Raw genomic sequence first — 19390 nt, forward strand, 5'->3', positions numbered from 1 at the left:
ATTTTTCGCTGTGTACTCTTGACAATGTCACCAGTGAAACCCGTGCAAATTCGAGTAAACCAGCGTGACGAAAAAATCTCAAAATTCTCAATACTAAAGTCGCACTGCGTGCTTTTGAAATTGCCGCGATCATGGCTCAACTTACGAGTGATTTATCTCAGGACCCGTTGCTCGCAGTGCTTCGCGGATTGTTTCTCTCGACAGGTGAGAGTTTTCTCTTCGCCCTGGATATTTCGATCACTGGATTTGAGCGAGATTGGACTGAGTTACGATCTTTAGAAGTTTTGCATTTGAATGCAAACGACGCATTCAAGTATGGGGCGGCTCTTAAAGGGTTAACCCCATTCTTCCATTTTCTTCTACACGGTTTGAGCACGGTCTTCTAATTTTACCCACAGTTTGAACACGGTCTTCTATTTTTAACACAAGTTTGAGACTCATTTAGTGGGCCCGGTCTTCTAATCGGAGACGGTCTTTAATTTTTTCAATCGCCCTCTGCCCCGGCCTTGTATACGAGGAAGGCGTTGTATACGACGACGGCCTTTTATTTGCGGAAATACGGTAGTACGTTAGGCAAGATTTGGAAAAGAGACTGCCAAAATATCATTGTTATGAAACCTTAGAAGGATTTGTGCGGCCGATGCATACATCACTAACTCCATTCTAACTCCCAGATAAAACTATCAACATCTAACTCGGCATTGATCTTAGCTTCTTCTCTAAAATATCGTTAAAGAGAAAGTTAGGCCTAAAATCAAATTTTCACAAGTTGTAGTCTTCGGGGTGCTGAGTCGAATGGTCTTGGTCAGAGGAAGCTGAGATGCTCCCTTCCTCCTATATTCCCAATCGACCTGGCGTACTTCCACCGAAACTGGATGACAGCGCCCTACTAGATGGGAATTTGTATGGAAAATGTCACTAAAAGCGCCATTTCGTTCTTCGTGCACTTCCCTATGTCCAGCAATACAACAAGATCAGAGTAGTCATGGTCAGTTCTTGAGCTTCGAACGGGCAGAAAGGTGAGACATTGTCGCCTTTTGACCATTTGTGCCCACGTGTCACTTTCAAAGTACCTCTGTATAACATTACCCAGCTGTAATATGAGTGGTCGCATTGATTTGATTTTGGGTTTGCTTGTAGGCCGCTAGCAACCGCATTCAGTAAATCTAAAAATTTGGAACTGCTGTGAAAGGTTTAGTCGCAAAGTGAAGAATCACGGGCAAAAAGGCCCAAAACTCCGAGATAGTTTTATTTCAGCTTTGAGCAGCCCTGGGCGAAGTGTTTATTGAAATGTGAAATTTTTTCTTGGTGCAACTCCCTATATCCAGCTAAATACCAAGATCAGGGTGGCGATGGTCAGTTCTTGAGCTTCGAACGGGCAGAAAGGTGAGAAATTGTCGCTTTTTGCCCATTTGTGCCATAACATGACCCAGCTGTGATGTGAGTGGTCGCATTGATTTGATTTTTGGTTTGCTTGTAGGCCGCTGGCACCCGCATTCAGTGACGCCTAAAATTTGGAACTGCTGTGAATAGTTTAGTCGCAAAGTGAAGAATCACGGGCAAAAAGGCCCAAAACTTCGAGATAGTTTGATATCAGCTTTGAGCAGCCATGGGCGAGTTGTTCATTGAAATGTGGAATTTTTTCTTGGTTCACTTCCCTTTGTCCAGCTAAACACACAAGATCAGGGTGGCGATGGTCAGTTCTTGAGCTTCGAATGGGCAGAAAGGTGAGAAATTGTCGCTTTTTGCCCATTTGTGCCCACGTGTCACTTTCAACGTACCTCTCTATAACATGACCCAGCTGTGATGTGAGTGGTCGCATTGATTTGATTTTCGGTTTGCTTGTAGAATTTTTACTTGGTTAACTTCCCATTGTCCAGCTAAACAACAAGATCAGGGTGGCTATGGTCAGTTCTTGAGCTTCGAACGGGCAGAAAGGTGAGAAATTGTCGCTTTTTGCCCATTTGTGCCCACGTGTCACTTTCAATGTACCTCTCTATAATATGACCCAGTTGTGATGTGAGTGGTCGCATTGATTTGATTTTTGGTTTGCTTGTAGACCGCTGGCATCCGCAGTCAGTGACGCCTAAAATTTGGCACTGCTGTGAATAGATTAGTCGCAAAGTGAAGAATCACGGGCAAAAAGGCCCAAAACTATGAGATAGTTTGATTTCAGCTTTGAGCAACCCTGGGCGAAGTGTTTATTGAAATGTGGAATTTTTTCTTGGTGCACTTCCCTATGTCCAGCTAAACAACACAATCAGGGTGACGATGGTCAGTTGTTGAGCTTCGAACGGGCAGAAAGGTGAGAAATTGTCGCTTTTTGCCCATTTGTGCCCACGTGTCACTTTCAACGTACCTCTCTATAACATGACCCAGCTGTGATGTGAGTGGTCGCATTGATTTGATTTTTGGTTTGCTTGTAGGTCGCTGGCACTCGCATTCAGTGACGATGAAAATTTGGCACTGCTCTGAATAGTTTAGTCACAAAGTGAAGAATCACGGGCAAAAAGGCCCAAAACTTCGAGATAGTTTGATATCAGCTTTGAGCAGCCATGGGCGAGTTGTTCATTGAAATGTGGAATTTTTTCTTGGTTCACTTCCCTATGTCCAGCCAAACCACAAGATCAGGGTGGCTATGGTCAGTTCTTGAGCTTAGAACGGGTAGAAAGGTGAGAAAATGTCGCTTTTTGTCCATTTGTGCCCAAGTGTCACTTTCAACGTAACTCTCTGTAACATGACCCAGCTGTGATGTGAGTGGTCGCAATGATTTGATTTTTGGTTTGCTTGTAGGCCGCTGGCACCCGCATTCAGTGACGACGAAAATTTGGCACTGCTGTGAATAGATTAGTCGCAAAGTGAAGAATCACTGGCAAAAAGGCCCAAAACTTCGAGATACAGTACGGATCGGCTATAGCGTTGGTGTTTGATTTTCGTGAAAATATCACTATAGGCGATATATTACTATAGGCGATATGTATCTAATATTGACTGAGTACGAGGTCAATATAGGAAATAAAAGCCGAGTAAAAGACCGAGGCGAAGCCGAGGTTTTTTACGAGGTCTTTTATTTCCTATACTGACCAAGTACGAAGTCAATATTAGATTTATCACGACTAACCGAAGCATGTGTTCAATCGCTAAAAAGGAGTCAAATATAAGCGGTCAATATAGCCCTAAGGAGTCAAATATGCAGGAATATTTGACTGCTTAGGTATGGCAAAAATCTATGTGAGTCAATACTAAGGGAGTGATAAGCATACTTAGGTATGCCTGACAAATGCGTGTATGGTGTCATTCGAATCAGTGCAGCGAGCAGAAGCGTGCTGTGCATGTGACTGTGCAATACGCGCCGGGCAGAGCTACATTCTGCGGAAGCAAAAACTTCGTGACTTTTTGACATGAGTTTTCAAGGAATGTGTTCTTTTGGAAGAGAAACACTTCAACACATTCAATCGACATATCAACAATATCTACAGGATCGATTAGTGGGAGTAGAGTCTCAGTCTGGGTCGCCATCGCTCGACTCATCACCGCTGAAACCGTTCCAAGTGGCAGGTCGATCGACGCGTGAAGTCGTATGTCACGGAGAAGCTTCTCCGCGTCCCTGATCGTCTTCGCTGTTACCTGAATGCCTTCTCCAACATCTCGGCGGAGACCACGGTAGTGCTTCAGAGCTGGTACTCATTACTGCCTCCAATCTCGCTCGAGGATGCCCCGAAACAACAAGCACAGCCAACGCCAAACATTTCGAGTTTTCTCCGAGGGATATCATAGTCGTACCAGCGCTTCCTGGCTGCCGCGATCAGATCTCGCCATGTACGATGTATACTTTTTTATGATCATCACTATAGCCGATGAAAAATGTATGGAGTAAGATCATTTTGACACAGAAATCGTACCATTATAGCCGATATATTACTATAGCCGATTATTACTATAGCCGATCGGATATGTATAGAAAGGGGTGGTTTACGAAAATGAATTTGAGAATACGATCACTATAAGAGGTATATTACTATAGCCGACAACCCTATAGCCGATCTGCACTGTAGTTTGATTCCAGCTTTGAGCAACCCTGGGCGAAGGGTTTATTGAAATGTGGAATTTTTTCTTGGTGCACTTCCTAATGTCTAGCTAAACAACAAGATCAGGGTGGCGATGGTCAGTTCTTGAGCTTCGAACGGGCAGAAAGGTGAGGAATTGTCGCTTTTTGCCCATTTGTGCCCACGTGTCACTTTCAACGTACCTCTCTATAACATGACCCAGCTGTGATGTGAGTGGTCGCATTGATTTGATTTTTGGTTTGCTTGTAGGCCGCTGGCACCCGCATTCAGTGACGACGAAAATTTGGCACTGCTGTAAATAGATTAGTCGCAAAGTGAAGAATCACGGGCAAAAAGGCCCAAAACTTCGAGATAGTTTGACATCAGCTTTGATCAGCCCTGGGCGAGTTGTTTATTGAAATGTGGAATTTTTTCTTGGTTCACTTCCCTATGTCCAGCTAAACAACAAGATCAGGGTGGTGATGGTCAGTTCTTGAGCTTCGAACGGGAAGAAAGGTGAGAAATTGTCGCTTTTTGACCATTTGTGCCCACGTGTCACTTTCAACGTACCTCTCTATAACATGACCCAGTTGTAATGTGAGTGGTCGCATTGATTTGATTTTTGGTTTGCTTGTAGGCCGCTGGCACCCGCATTCAGTGACGCCGAAAATTTGGCACTGCTGTGAATAGATTAGTCGCAAAGTGAAGAATCACGGGCAAAAAGGCCAAAAACTTCGAGATCGTTCGATATCAGCTTTGAGCAGCCCTGGGCAAGTTGTTTATTGAAATGTGGAATGGTTTTCTTGATTAACTTCCCTATGTCCAGCCAAACCACAAGATCAGGGTGGCTATAGTCAGTTCTTGAGCTTCGAACGGGCAGAAAGGTGAGAAATTGTCGCTTTTTGCCCATTTGTGCCCACGTGTCACTTTCAAAGTACCTCTCTATAACATGACCCAGCTGTGATGTGAGTGGTCGCATTGATTTAATTTTTGGTTTGCTTGTAGGCCGCTGGCATCCGCATTCAGTGACGCCTAAAATTTGGCACTGCTGTGAATAGTTTAGTCGCAAAGTGAAGAATCACGGGCAAAAGGCGCAAAACTTCGAGATCGTTTGATATCAGCTTTGAGCAGCCCTGGGCGAGTTGTTTATTGAAATGTGGAATTTTTTCTTGGTTCACTTCCCTAAGTCCAGCTAAACAACAAGATCAGGGTGGCTATGGTCAGTTCTTGAGCTTCGAACGGGCAGAAAGGTGAGAAATTGTCGCATTTTGCCCATTAGTGCCCACGTGTCACTTTCAACGTACCTCTCTATAACATGACCCAGTTGTGATGTGAGTGGTCGCATTGATTTGATTTTTGGTTTGCTTGTAGGCCGCTGGCACCCGCATTCAATGACGCCTAAACTTTGGCACTGCTGTGAAAAGATTAGTCGCAAAGTGAAGAATCACGGGCAAAAAGGTCCAAAACTTCGAGCTAGTTTGGTATCAGCTTTGAGCAGCTCTGGGCGAGTTGTTTATTGAAATGTGGAATTTTTTCTTGGTTCACTTCCCTATATCCAGCCAAACAACAAGATCAGGTTGGCTATGGTCAGTTCTTGAGCTTAAAACGGGCATAAAGGTGAGAAATTGTCGCTTTTTGCCCATTTGTGCCCACGTGTCACTTTCAACGTACCTCTCTATAAAATGACCCAGCTGTGATGTGATTGGTCGCATCGATTTGATTTTTGGTTTGCTTGTAGGCCACTGGCACCCGCATTCAGTGATGCCTAAAATTTGGCACTGCTGTGAATAGTTTAGTCGCAAAGTGAAGGATCATGGGCAAAAAGGCCCAAAACTTCGAGATAGTTTGATATCAGCTTTGAGCAGCCCTGGGCGAGTTGTTTATTGAAATGTGGAATTTTTTCTTGGTTCACTTCCCTATGTCCACCTAAACAACTAGATCAGGGTGGCTATGGTCAGTTCTTGAGCTTCGAACTGGCAGAAAGGTGAGAAATTGTCGCTTTTTGCCCATTTGTGCCCACGTGTCACTTTCAACGTACCTCTCTATAACATGACCCAGTTGTGATTTGAGTGGTCGCATTGATTTGATTTTTGGTTTGCTTGGAGGCTGCTGGCACCCGCATTCAGTGACGCCGAAAATTTGGCACTGCTGTGAATAGTTTATTCCGAAAGTGAAGAATCACGGGCAAAAAGGCCCAAAACTTCGAGATAGTTTGATATCAGCTTTGAGCAGCCCTGGGCGAGTTGTTTATTGAAATGTGGAATTTTTTCTTGGTGCACTTCCCTATGTCCAGTTAAACAAAAAGATCAGGGATGCTATGGTCAGTTCTTGAGCTTCGAACGGGCAGAAAGGTGAGAAATTGTCGCTTTTTGCCCATTTGTGCCCACGTGTCACTTTCAACGTACCTCTATATAACATGACCCAGCTGTGATGTGAGTGGTCGCATTGATTTGATTTTTGGTTTGCTTGTAGGCCGCTGGCACCCGCATTCAGTGACGCTTAAAATTTTGTACTGCTGTGAATAGATTAGTCGCAAAGTGAAGAATCACGGACAAAAAGGCCCAAAACTTCGAGCTAGTTTTATATCAGCTTTGAGCAGCCCTGGGCGAGTTGTTTATTGAAATGTGGAATTTTTTCTTGGTGCACTTCCCTATGTCCAGCTAAACAACAAGATCAGGGTGGCGATGGTCAGTTCTTGAGCTTCGAACGGGCAGAAAGGTGAGAAATTGTCGTTTTTTTCCCATTTGTGCCCACGTGTCACTTTCAACGTACCTCTCTATAACATGACCCAGTTGTGATGTGAGTGGTCGCATTGATTTGATTTTTGGTTTGCTTGTAGGCCGCTGGCACCCGCATTCAGTGACGCCTAAAATTTGGCACTGTTGTGAATAGATTAGTCGCAAAGTGAAGAATCACGGGCAAAAAGGCCCAAAACTTCGAGCTAGTTTGTTATCAGCTTTCAGCTGCCCTGGGCGAGTTGTTTATTGAAATGTGGAATTTTTTCTTGGTTCACTTACCTATATCCAGCCAAAAAACAAGATCAGGATGGCTATGGTCCGTACTTGAGCTTCAAACGGGCAGAGAGGTGAGAAATTGTCGCTTTTTGCCCATTTGTGCCCACGTGCAACTTTCAACGCACCTCTCTATAACATGACCCAGCTGTGATGTGAGTGGTTGCATTGATTTGATTTTTAGCTTGCTTGTAGCCCGCTGGCACCCGCATTCAGCGACGATTAAAATTTGGCAGTGCTGTGAATAGTTTAGTCGCAAAGTGAAGAATCACGGGCAAAATGGCCCAAAAGTTCGAGATAGTTTGATATCAGCTTTGAGCAGCCCTGGGCGAGTTGTTTATTGAAATGTGGAATTTTTTCTTGGTGCACTTCCCTTTGTCCGGCTAATGAACAAGATCAGGTTGGCTATGGTCAGTTCTTGAGCTTCGAACGGGCAGAAAGGTTAGAAATTATCGCTTTTTTCCCATTTGTGCCCACGTGTCACTTTCAACGTACCTCTCTATAACATGACCCAGCTGTGATGTGAGTGGTCGCATTGATTTGATTTTTGGTGTGCTTGTAGGCCGCTGGCACCTGTATTCAGTGACATCTAAAATTTGGGACTGTTGTGAATAGATTAGTCGCAAAGTGAAGAATCACGGGCAAAAAGGCCCAAATCTTCGAGATCGTTTGATATCAATTTGAGCAGCCCTGGGCGAGATGTTTATTGAAATGTGGAATTTTTTCTTGGTGCACTTCCCTATGTCCAGCCAAACAACAAGATCAGTGTGGCTATGGTCAGTTGTTGAGCTTCGAACGGGCAGAAAGGTGAGAAATTGTCGCTTTTTGCCCATTTGTGCCCATGTGTCACTTTCAACGTACCTCTCTATAACGTGACCCAGCTGTGATGTGAGTGGTTGCATTGATTTGATTTTTGGTTTGCTTGTAGGCCGCTGGCACCCGCATTCAGTGAGGCCGAAAATTTGGCACTGCTGTGAATAGTTTAGTCGCAAAGTGAAGAATCACGGGCAAAAAGGCCCCAAAACTTCGAGATAGTTTGATATCAGCTTTCAGCTGCCCTGGGCGAGTTGTTTATTGAAATGTGGAATTTTTTCTTGGTTCACTTCCCTATGTCCAGCCAAACCACAAGATCAGGTTGGCTATGGTCAGTTCTTGAGCTTCGAACGGGCAGAAAGGTGAGAAATTGTCGTTTTTTGCCCATTTATGCCCACGTGTCACTTTCAAAGTACCTCTCTATAACATGACCCAGCTGTGATGTGAGTGGTCGCATTGATTTGATTTTTGGTTTGCTTGTAGGCCGCTGGCAATCGCATTCAGTGAGGCCTAAAATTTGGCACTGCTTTGAATAGTTTAGTCGCAAAGTGAAGAATCACGGGCAAAAAGGCCCAAAACTTCGAGATAGTTTGATATCAGCTTTGAGCAGCCCTGGGCGAGTTGTTTATTGAAATGTGGAATTTTTTCTTGGTGCACTTCCCTATGTCCAGCTAAACAACAAGATCAGGGTGGCTATGGTCAGTTCTTGAGCTTCGAACGGGCAGAAAGGTGAGAAATTGTCGCATTTTGCCCATTTGTGCCCACGTGTCGCTTTCAACGTAACTCTCTATAACATGACCCAGTTGTGATGTGAGTGGTCGCATTGATTTGATTTTTGGTTTGCTTGTAGGCCGCTGACACCCGCATTCAGTGACGCCTAAATTTTGGCAGTGCTGTGAATAGATTAGTCGCAAAAAGAAGAATCACGGGCAAAAAGGCCCAAAACTTCGAGATAGTTTGATATCAGCTTTGAGCAGCTCTGGGCGATTTGTTTATTGAAATGTGGAATTTTTTCTTGGTTCACTTCCCTATATCCAGCAAAACAACAAGATCAGGGTAGCTATGGTCAGTTCTTGAGCTTCGAACGGGCAGAGAGGTGAGAAATTGCCGCTTTTTGCCCCTTTGTGCCCACGTGTCACTTTCAACGTACCTCTCTATAACAATACCCAGCTGTGATGTGAGTGGTCGCATGGATTTGATTTTTGGTGTGCTTGTAGGCCGCTGGCACCCGCATTCAGTGACGCTTAAAATTTGGCAGTGCTGTGAATAGATTAGTCGCAAAGTGAAGAATCACGGGCAAAAAGGCCCGAAACTTCGAGATAGTTTGATATCAGCTTTGAGCAGCCCTGGGCGAGTTGTTTACTGAAATGTGGAATTTTTTCTTGGTTTACTTCCCTATGTCCAGCCAAACAACAATATCAGGATGGCTATGGTCAGTTCTTGAGCTTCGAACGGGCAGAGAGGTGAGAAATTGTCGCTTTTTGCACATTTGTGCCCACGTGTCACTTTCAACGTACCTCTCTATAAAATCGGTTGTGGCGACAAACGCGATTAGGCCGGCTGCAGGGACGCCGTAATGTCGCACTCGCCCCAGCACCATTCAAACAATTCCCTTTGGCAGTTCACGGCACGAACTTCAACAAAGCCCCGTGAATGCGTACTAGGGGAAGGCTAGACAGCATGTCTCTAGACATCAATAGGCATCGTATGAAAAGCCAGTCAATAGCACTAAAGAGCGAAAGCCTTTGTCACGGTTCGGTTTCACTCGCGCACCGGGCCCGAGCTGCCAGCGCAAACAAATGCCGGGCGCGAGCTGGCAGCACGAACAAACACCGTACTCACACGAGACCGCTGGGCCAACGGATGGCCACAGCCATTAAAAACAGGAACAAACCCATCCACGGCTCTTTCTCTTGCTAGCTGTGCTGCTGCGTGCATCCAACTGTTTTGCAATTTCTTTCTTCCTTGTTGCAATTACTCGGCGAGATTTGAAATTTCTAAAGTTCCGCAGTCGCAGGAGATCCTGAGCCGTCACCATGAGCTCCGTGCCATCACTTTCCGATCTCCGCCAACTCAAAGTCGACGGAGTTGAAACTCGACTGCGAGAACTGGGGTTTCTTTCTCAGGCAATTTTAGAGCCCAGGTGAGCCGTCTGCATGAGCATTTGTCGGCCCAGGCAAGAAACAAAGCTAAGTCTACGAGCCAGGTCGCAAAAAAAACCACGCGTCGGCGGGCTAGTCCTGCAGTCCCGGCCACTCAAAGCCCCGCGGCCGCGACCCAGCCTGACTCGTCGCCCGCGTTCACGTCGCAGCAATCTGCCGAGATCTCTCGGGTCGTGCAAGATGCAGTGGCGTCCTGCATGACGTCATTGACAACTTCGATGGGTCTACCGGTGGTACCTCCACATGCACAGCCAACTGTAGCAGCAGCAACAGCAGCACAGCCGGCTGGTCCAGTCTCTGGTGATGTTGTGGTGCCTGACTCTGAGCCTGAATATGTCCAGCCTTCACTGGCTTCAGCACTAAGACCAGACCAGGAGAGTCTCTTCCTGGACGGCGATTTGCTCGCCCCAGAGCGTCCACCATCCATCCCATTACCTGCCCTCAGCGACCATCTCACGGACAAGATTATCAAACGTGAGTACGTTGATTTTGGTAGGGTACTGGGAGAGCTGGCTTTTGATACGAGCATGGGTCCGGACAGTGGGTTCACCCTGCAGGGGACGGGGGACCACATCACCCTTGTGCCATCTGCCATGTCGTCGTCATCCCGTCTAAAGAAAGTTGTAGACTTGACATCGTGGTTGGAGGCGTTCTCAGCCTTCGCCCAAGTAGCCCTCCACCACGACCCCGGCAGAGGTCCGGAATTATTCAAGTACCAAAGCACAATCGTGAAAGCGGCCGCACGCTATACATTCGGTGCGTGGTCTGGCTTCGACATGTCGTTCCGTGCAAGAGCTGCACGCAGCAAATCTAGCCTTGCCACGTCAGATCCGGAACTCTGGTCGGAGTGGTTTACAAACTCCATCCTGCCTCCCTGCCGTCACTGCAACCGGCAAGGTCATTTAACAGTTCGCTGCCCCCGCGCCCGTAGCCTAGCTTCACTGTCTGACGGGCCAGCAGCCAAACGCCCCTTTCCGGCACAGCGGTCAGGGGCTACCGCTCACCCAAACGCCCCAGCTGTCTGCCGCGACTACAACCAAGGCCGCTGCCAACGCGCAGCCTGTCGCTACGGCCACCAGTGCAGCACATGCTTTGGCAGCCACCCCGCCAAGTCATGCCCAGGAAAGCCAGCCGCCGCCAGCCGCGACCAATAGCTCGCAGTTGCCCAGCTTGGAGACTCGGTCACTCCAGTCACTCACCGGTAACTCTACACTCACCCAGGCCAATAGCACTCACACACTCTGCCCAGCTGCTCACATCTCTCCTACACGCACCCTCGCTCACGAGCCAATCCATTTGCACACGCCTGTAACCCCCATTAACGTTTCTTACCTGCATGACGCTTTGTGTCAGCATCCTGATCCGGCTTTTGCCTCATTCGTAATACATTCTTTGTCTTACGGGTTCGATGTTGGGTTTGCTGGTCCCCGTACCTTCCGAGTCTCTCGTAATCTCAAATCAGCGATTGAGCACCCTGACATTGTCGATGCTGCCATCGGTCGTGAAATTGCCGCAGGTCGCATGGCCGGTCCCTACCAAGAGCCCCCCTTCACACTTACACAGGTCTCCGGTTTGGGTGTGGTTCCCAAGAAGTCACGGTCGGTGCAAAAATGGCGCTTGATTATGCATCTGTCAGCACCACAGGGCCACTCAGTGAACGATGGTATCCCTGTCGACAAATTCTCTGTACAGTACTGTTCGGTCGACGACGGCGTAAATCTCGCACGGTCCCTCGGCCGCGGCTGCCATCTGTGGAAGGTCGACCTCCAAGACGCATTTCGCATTTGTCCAGTACGGAAAGAGGACTGGGAACTATTATGCCTGTTCTGGCGCGGGCAATATTACGTAGACAAATGCCTACCCTTCGGCCTTCGCTCATCACCGTCGCTGTTTAACAAAGTCGCAGACGCCCTCCAGTGGGTCATGTCGCACAACTTCGACGTAGCCCCAGTCATCCACTACTTAGACTACCTTGGTGGAGCGACGGACTCTATCGGCGCACAGCACCAGCTTGACCGTGCCCTGGTAGCCTGCCACGACTAAGGCTTCCCGGTCAATCCAAAAAAGGTGGAAGGCCCTAGTACAACCCTGACATTCCTCGGTGTCATGCTGGACACAGAGCGCTTCGAAATCCGCCTCCCATCCGACAAGTTAGAAGACCTTCTCATTGCCCTCAAGGCTTGGCAACATACCCGCCCTACCGCCCGCAAGTCTGAATTGTTGTCCCTGATAGGTCACCTCAGCTTTGCCTGCAAGGCGGTCCCTGCGGGCCGCATGTTTCTGCGCCGCCTCATTGATCTCAGCACGAAGGTCCCGCATCCAAATGATTACATCAGAATCACGGAAGACGCCAAAGCAGACATCCAGTGGTGGCTTGACTTCCTCCCTGCCTGGAATGGCGTCGCCTTCTTCCTAGAACCCACGTGGTCAGCCGCCGCCGATATGGACCTCTACACGGACGCATCTAGAGCCATCGGCTATGGTGCTTTCTTCGCCGGCCGGTGGCTCCAACACCGGTGGCAGAGGCACCAATCCCAGAGATCCATCGCGTGGATGGAGCTCTTTGCCATCGTGGCCGCAGCATCCACATGGGCACCGCAGCTGCATCTGAAGCGCATCCGCTTCCACTGCGACAACCGTAGCGTATGCGACATCTGGCTCCGCTCACGCACAAAGTGCCCCGACTTAATGGCGCTGGTACGCACTTTGTTTGCCATTGCTGCCCGACACAACTTTCACGTCATAGTCTCCCACATCCCCGGCACTGACAATGCGATTGCTGACTCTCTGTCTCGGTTTCAGATGGCCCGATTTCGCCGACTGGCACCCACAGCAGAAGACACGCCATCTCCGGTGCCCGAGAGCACCTACTCCCTCTGATGTTGGAGGGTCAGGCCTACCAGTGGCTAGGCCTGTCAGCGTCCACACGTGCCACATACGCGACAGCCTGGAAACGACTGCACCAATTCTGCCAACTAGTCGGCACCAAGGTGATTACAGATACCATCATGCTGGCGTTTGTAGCCTACCTGGCGCGTCAACATGCCGCGTCAACCGTCCGCCTGTATGTGTCGGCGATCCGGGCAATTGCCAAAGAAAACGGCAAAGATCTCTCGTCGCGAAGAGTGGACCTCGCAGTTCAAGGAGTGGCACGTGGACAGGCCAACCGAACTAAAAACGCCAGTAAGCCAATCCTCCTGCCCCACATGGCAGCTATGCGCAGGGCCCTGATACGGTCTAACCTCAACGCGACCGACCGAGCCATGGTATGGGCAGCTATTTGCCTGGGCTTCTTTGCGTGTCTCCGGGCAAGTGAGTACACTTCCACAACCGCCACGACCATGTGAGACGGTGGCCTCCGAACAGAAGACCTCTCCATCACGCCGCAGGCAATACAGGTCACAATCAAGAAGTCCAAGACCGACCAACTCGGCAAGGGTCACTCCGTCCGGCTCACAACCACCAACTCAACGGTTTGCCCGGTCAAAGCCATGCATACCTATCTATCAAGACGCCCCAACCTGCCCAATAGACCACTGTTCGTTGACAGCTGTGGCAAGTTCCTAACTGCACAAAGACTCACACGTCTAATCCGTCAGCTCCTGAGCAGCGCAGGGTACCCACCTATCCAGTATTCACTGCACGGCCTCAGAGCCGGAGCCGCAACCACAGAAGCAATGAGCGGCTTCACCGAATCCGAGATCATGAAACTCGGCAGATGGCGAAGTGCCTGCTACAAGAACTATGTTCGCTGTGGAAAGTAACTGTTCGCCGTCCGCAGGCGCGCAAGCGCGCACAGCCACACCCACATACACGCACCCGCAGACACATACACACGCACGCACACACCCCCACGCATGCACACACACATGCATGCACTCGTACACGCACCCACAGTCTGACACCGCACAAGCATGCATGCAGGTACACACGCTGCGCACACGCTGGTACGCCCATTCGCGGACGTATGCACTCACGTTCTAGCACTGACTGTGCACGCACGCCTCTGATACTTATGATAAGTTATCTGCACCACTCTGTTGCTGTGCTATAGCTCCCACCTATGGCATCATGCCACCCATTGCTTTTGCCGACTACATGCGATTCAAACCCTTCTCGGTGTCACTAAGGGAAAACAAACATGCGAAGGGCACGCATTTGAACTACGTACATGTAGCTGAAGCGCTTGAATACCACACTAAGGTCATTCGGCTGACCAACGCGGAATTTGGGGGCATTCGGCGGCTTGGTCTGATTCCTAGCTTGTTGGTAACCGGCTTGAGGTTTCCAAGGTTGCTATGACAACGTGCAGTCATGCGCAGGGCCACCCAACATGCGTTGGGGGCCCAGGAAAGACAGAAACGCGTTGCTATGCAACAGCAAAAGCGCTCAGCGAGTATCACGCTACTCATGCAGCGCGCACGTTGGCTTAGGGTATCACGCTACCCTTGCGCTGCGGGGTACCACATTGCCCCTCGCTGGAATCAGACCCGCGCCCCGGATACCTTGCGCTGGCCTCCTGACAGCCAAACTCAACCAACTTGCGCGCTGTGACTGGGGTTGTGCATGCCTTAGCAACATAATGTGGCCCAGGTCGGTAGACTTTCAATTAGCCAAGCGAGCTACTCAGGCCAGGGCGCATGATCACTATTCGCAGCACTCATCGTCCATGCAGCAGTCGGGTTAAAATCGGTTGTGGCGACAAACGCGATTAGGCCGGCTGCAGGGACGCCGTAATGTCGCACTCGCCCCAGCACCATTCAAACAATTCCCTTTGGCAGTTCACGGCACGAACTTCAACAAAGCCCCGTGAATGCGTACTAGGGGAAGGCTAGACAGCATGTCTCTAGACATCAATAGGCATCGTATGAAAAGCCAGTCAATAGCACTAAAGAGCGAAAGCCTTTGTCACGGTTCGGTTTCACTCGCGCACCGGGCCCGAGCTGCCAGCGCAAACAAATGCCGGGCGCGAGCTGGCAGCACGAACAAACACCGTACTCACACGAGACCGCTGGGCCAACGGATGGCCACAGCCATCAAAAACAGGAACAAACCCATCCACGGCTCTTTCTCTTGCTAGCTGTGCTGCTGCGTGCATCCAACTGTTTTGCAATTTCTCCCTCCCACCCACGCCTCTTGATCTGTCCTAGCTCATTATTCTGGACAAATATTAATTCAATTGCAATGAAGCGCCGGGGGCCGGCGGGGGCATTCGGCGGCTTGGTCTGATTCCTAGCTTGTTGGTAACCGGCTTGAGGTTTCCAAGGTTGCTATGACAACGTGCAGTCATGCGCAGGGCCACCCAACATGCGTTGGGGGCCCAGGAAAGACAGAAACGCGTTGCTAGGCAACAGCAAAAGCGCTCAGCGAGTATCACGCTACTTATGCAGCGCGCACGTTGGCTTAGGGTATCACGCTACCCTTGCGTTGCGGGGTACCACATTGCCCCTCGCTGGAATCAGACCGGCGCCCCGGATACCTTGCGCTGGCCTCCTGACGGCCAAACTCAACCAACTTGCGCGCTGTGACTGGGGTTGTGCATGCCTTAGCAACATAATGTGGCCCAGGTCGGCAGACTTTCAATTAGCCAAGCGAGCTACTCAGGCCAGGGCGCATGATCACTATTCGCAGCACTCATCGTCCATGCAGCAGTCGGGTTAACATAACCCAGCTGTGATGTGAGTGGTTGCATTGATTTGATTTTTGGTTTGCTTGTAGCCCGCTGGCATCCGCATTCAGTGACACTTAAAATTTGGCACTGCTGTGAATAGATTAGTCGCAAAGTGAAGAATCACGGGCAAAAAGGTCCAAAAGTTCGAGATAGTTTGATATCAGCTTTGAGCAGCCCTGGGCGAGTTGTTTATTGAAATGTGGAATTTTTTCTTGGTGCACTTCCCTATGTCCAGCTAAACAACAAGATCAGGGTGGCGATGGTCAGTTCTTGAGCTTCGAACGGGCAGAAAGGTGAGAAATTGTCGTTTTTTGCCCATTTGTGCCCACGTGTCACTTTCAACGTACCTCTCTATAACATGACCCGGTTGTGATGTGAGTGGTCGCATTGATTTGATTTTTGGTTTGCTTGTAGGCCGCTGGCACCCGCATTCAGTGACGCCTAAAATTTGGCACTGTTGTGAATAGATTAGTCGCAAAGTGAAGAATCACGGGCAAAAAGGCCCAAAACTTCGAGCTAGTTTGTTATCAGCTTTCAGACGCCCTAGGCGAGTTGTTTATTGAAATGTGGAATTTTTTCTTGGTTCACTTACCTATATCCAGCCAAAAAACAAGATCAGGATGGCTATGGTCAGTACTTGAGCTTCAAACGGGCAGAGAGGTGAGAAATTGTCGCTTTTTGCCCATTTGTGCCCACGTGTCACTTTCAACGTACCTCTCTATAACATGACCCAGCTGTGATGTGAGTGGTTGCATTGATTTGATTTTTGGTTTGCTTGTAGCCCGCTGGCACCCGCATTCAGTGACGATTAAAATTTGGCATTGCTGTGAATAGTTTAGTCGCAAAGTGAAGAATCACGGGCAAAAAGGCCCAAAAGTTCGAGATAGTTTGATATCAGCTTTGAGCAGCCCTGGGCGAGTTGTTTATTGAAATGTGGAATTTTTTCTTGGTGCACTTCCCTATGTCCAGCTAAAGAACAAGATCAGGGTGGCTATGGTCAGTTCTTGAGCTTCGAACCGGCAGAAATGTGAGAAATTGTCGATGTTTGCCCATTTGTGAGCATGTGTCACTTTCAACGTACCTCTCTATAACATGACCCAGCTGTGATGTGAGTGGTCGCATCGATTTGTTTTTGGTTTGCTTGGAGGCCACTGGCACCCGCATTCAGTGACGCTGAAAATTTGGCACTGCTGTGAATAGTTTAGTCGCAAAATGAAGAATCACGGGCAAAAAGGCCCAAAACTTCGAGATAGTTTGATATCAGCTTTGAGCAGCTCTGGGCGAGTTGTTTATTGAAATGTGGAATTTTTTCTTGGTTCACTTCCCTATGTCCAGCTAAAAAACAAGATCAGGGTGGCTATGGTCAGTTTTTGAGCTTCGAACGAGCAGAAAGATGAGAAATTGTCGCTTTTTGACCATTTGTGCCCACGTGTCACTTTCAACGTACCTCTCTATAACATGACCCAGTTGTGATGTGAGTGGTCGCACTGATTTGATTTTTAGTTTGCGTGTAGGCCGCTGGCATCCGCATTCAGTGACGGTTAAAATTTGGCACTGCTGTGAATAGATTAGTCGCAAAGTGAAGAATCACGGGCAAAAAGGCCCAAAACTTCGAGATAGTTTGATATCAGCTTTGAGCAGCCCTGGGCGAGTTGTTTATTGAAATGTGGAATTTTTTCTTGGTGCACTTCCCTATATCCAGCTAAAACAAGATCAGGGTGGCTATGGTCAATTTTGAGCTTCGAACGGGCAGAAAGGTGAGAAATTGTCGCTTTTTGCCCATTTGTGCCCACGTGTCACTTTCAACGTACCTCTCTATAACATGACCCAGCTGTGATGTGAGTGGTCGCATTGATTTGATTTTTGATGTGCTTGTAGGCCGCTGGCACTCGCATTCAGTGACGTCTAAAATTTGGGACTGTTGTGAATAGATTAGTCGCAAAGTGAAGAATCACGGGCAAAAAGGCCAAAAACTTCGAGATAGTTTGATATCAGCTTTGAGCAGCCCTGGGCGAGATGTTTATTGAAATGTGGAATTTTTTCTTGGTGCACTTCCCTATGTCCAGCCAAACAACAAGATCAGGGTGGCTATGGTCAGTTCTTGAGCTTCGAACGGGCAGAAAGGTGAGAAATTGTCGCTTTTTGCCCATTTGTGCCCACGTGTCACTTTCAACGTACCTCTCTATAACATGACCCAGCTGTGATGTGAGTGGTCGCATTGATTTGATTTTTGGTTTGCTTGTAGGCCGCTGGCACCCGCATTCAATGACGTCTAAAATTTGGGACTGTTGTGAATAGATTAGTCGCCAAGTGAAGAATCACGGGCAAAAAGGCCCAAAACTTGTGGAAATGTGGAATTTTTTCTTGGTTGGCTCCAAACTTCTAGATGGGTTCTTTTTAAGCTTTCAGCAGCCCTGGGCGAGTTCTTTAGAGAAATGTGGGTCTTTTTCTTGATGCTCTTGTCTATGTCCAGCTACACAACGTGACCCAGCTGTAATTTCAGTGGTCGCATTGGTTTGATTTTTGGTTTGCTTGTAGGGCGCTGGCACCCGCATTCAGTGACCCAGAAAATTTGGCACTGCTGTGAATAGTTTAGTCGCAAAGTGCAGATTCACGGGTAAAAAGCCCCAAACTTCTAGATAGGTTCTTTTTCAGCTTTCAGCAGCCCTGGGTGAGTTCTTTAGAGAAATGTGGCTCTTTTTCATGGTGCTATTTTCTATGTCCAGCTACACAACGAGATGAGGATGGTCATTGTCATTTTCTGAGCTGCGAACGGGCAGAAAGGTGAGAAAATGTCGGATTTTGACCATTTGTGATGACCTTTCAATTTCAACGTACCTCTCTATAACATGACCTAGCTGTAATTTCAGTGGTCGCATTGGTTTCATTTTTGGTTTGTTGTAGGGCGCTAGAACCCGCATTCAGTGACCCAGAAAATTTGGCACTGCTGTGAATAGTTTAGTCGCAACGTGAAGATTCACGGGTAAAAAGCCTAAAACTTCTAGATAGATTCTTTTTGAGCTTTCAGCAGCCCTGGGTGAGTTCTTTAGAGAAATGTGGCTCTTTTTCATGGTGCTATTTTCTATGTCCAGCTACACAACGAGATGAGGATGGTCATTGTCATTTTCTGAGCTGGGAACGGGGAGAAAGGTGAGAAAATGTCGGATTTTGACCATTTGTGCTGACCTTTCAATTTCAACGTACCTCTCTATAACATGACCCAGCTGTAATTTCAGTGGTCGCATTGGTTTGATTTTTGGTTTGCTTTTAGGGCGCTGGCATCCGCATTCAGTGACCCAGAAAATTTGGCACTGCTGTGAATAGTTTAGTCGCAAAGTGAAGATTCACGGGTAAAAAGGCCCAAAATTCTAGATAGGTTCTTTTTCAGCTTTCAGCAGCCCGGGGCGAGTTCTTTAGAGAAATGTGGGTCTTTTTCTTGGTGCTCTTGTCTATGTCCAGCAACACAACGAGATGAGGATGGTCATTGTCATTTTCTGAGCTGCGAACGGGCAGAAAGGTGAGAAAATGTCGGATTTTGACCATTTGTGCTGACCTTTTAATTTCAACGTACCTCTCTATAACATGAACCAGCTGTAATGTCTGTAGTCGCATTGATTTGATTTTTGGTTTGCATATAGGGCGCTGGCACCCGCATTCATTGACCCAGAAAATGTGGCACTGCTGTGA

General features: G+C 48.2%; 2 long non-coding RNA genes across 2 annotated transcripts in view; both read left to right on the forward strand.

Moving 5' to 3' along the window:
* The window catches only part of LOC135806975 (uncharacterized), a 181266-nt gene that overhangs the window by 134883 nt on the left and 26993 nt on the right, over positions 1 to 19390 (forward strand). The gene's annotated exons all lie outside the window — the stretch shown is intronic.
* Positions 1337 to 16003, forward strand: LOC135806976 (uncharacterized). The gene is made up of 4 exons (XR_010551395.1): positions 1337 to 1386; positions 4138 to 4195; positions 6707 to 6764; positions 15939 to 16003. It is a non-coding gene; the product is annotated as an uncharacterized LOC135806976 (long non-coding RNA).

This window comes from Sycon ciliatum, chromosome 1 (assembly GCF_964019385.1).
Source record: "Sycon ciliatum chromosome 1, ocSycCili1.1, whole genome shotgun sequence".
NCBI classification, from domain to species: domain Eukaryota; kingdom Metazoa; phylum Porifera; class Calcarea; order Leucosolenida; family Sycettidae; genus Sycon; species Sycon ciliatum.